This window comes from Dipodomys spectabilis, unplaced genomic scaffold, assembly GCF_019054845.1.
Source record: "Dipodomys spectabilis isolate Male_0828 unplaced genomic scaffold, ASM1905484v1 ptg000487l, whole genome shotgun sequence".
In the NCBI taxonomy this organism is placed as follows: Eukaryota; Metazoa; Chordata; class Mammalia; order Rodentia; family Heteromyidae; genus Dipodomys; species Dipodomys spectabilis.
This window is the reverse complement of record NW_024871164.1, coordinates 2,439,857-2,440,693: the sequence shown is the minus strand read 5'-3', so window position 1 is coordinate 2,440,693 and position 837 is coordinate 2,439,857. Positions and strand designations below refer to the sequence as shown.

The following is an 837-nucleotide window of genomic DNA, read 5'->3' as shown; positions in this document are numbered from 1 at the left end:
TTTAAAATATTCTATATTCTATGTTTGCATAATGTTCATAATTTATTTTCTCCTAGATATACTTTGAATTCTACATTATTTTATAATATATAGGTTCATTAATGTGTCCTTTCCGATTGCATTCCATATAGAACAGTTTGATTCCTTTTTTTCTAGGTCTTAATATTATTTTTCTTTGGGATAAAATGTCAGTGTTGTCTAATTTGAAAAGTTTTGTAAAGTTTATGCTATGTAAACGACTTTCTGAGGTGAAGATTTAATACACTGATGTCAAACTAAATTTAATAATATGAATTACGTGTATTGTTACGCTTGTAATTTTGTAATCAACTTTTTAGTAACTGTTTTTCATTTCTTGCATCTGAAGAATGAAAAATATGGAATACTTCTCAAATTTTCATATTATCCTTGTGCAAGTGCCATGTTAATCTCTGTATTGTAATTTGAGTATACATGCTGCTGAAGCACGTAATATCCTCTAAATTTAAGTAGTTAATGATGCAATCTTTATACAGGTTTATATCTATGGGTGCCTACTTGTAAGAAGGAAACCTTATTGTTCCTAACAATGCTATCGATCTTATTTCCCTTAAATTCTGTGAATAGTGGAAAAAAATTATATTGATCAGTCGATTGCTCACATTTGCAAAATTTTTTTGTCAATGACTATATTAAGTCTTTTTATTTGGTATTTGATCGTACTCTTAATTATTTATAGATAGGTCCAAAGGTGATGGCTTTTTCAAGTACTTATTTATCCAATTGAATTAGCTTTGTGGACCTAATGGATTCAAAGTAAGCATTGCTTAAGAGCTACTTCTAAACTTCTTCAGCTGA

General features: G+C 28.3%; 1 pseudogene; it reads right to left on the bottom strand.

Annotated features, from left to right (window-relative positions):
• Positions 1-371: 371 nt before the first annotated feature.
• On the bottom strand, positions 372-468 carry LOC122098703 (annotated as a pseudogene).
• Between the last annotated feature and the right edge of the window lie 369 nt (positions 469-837).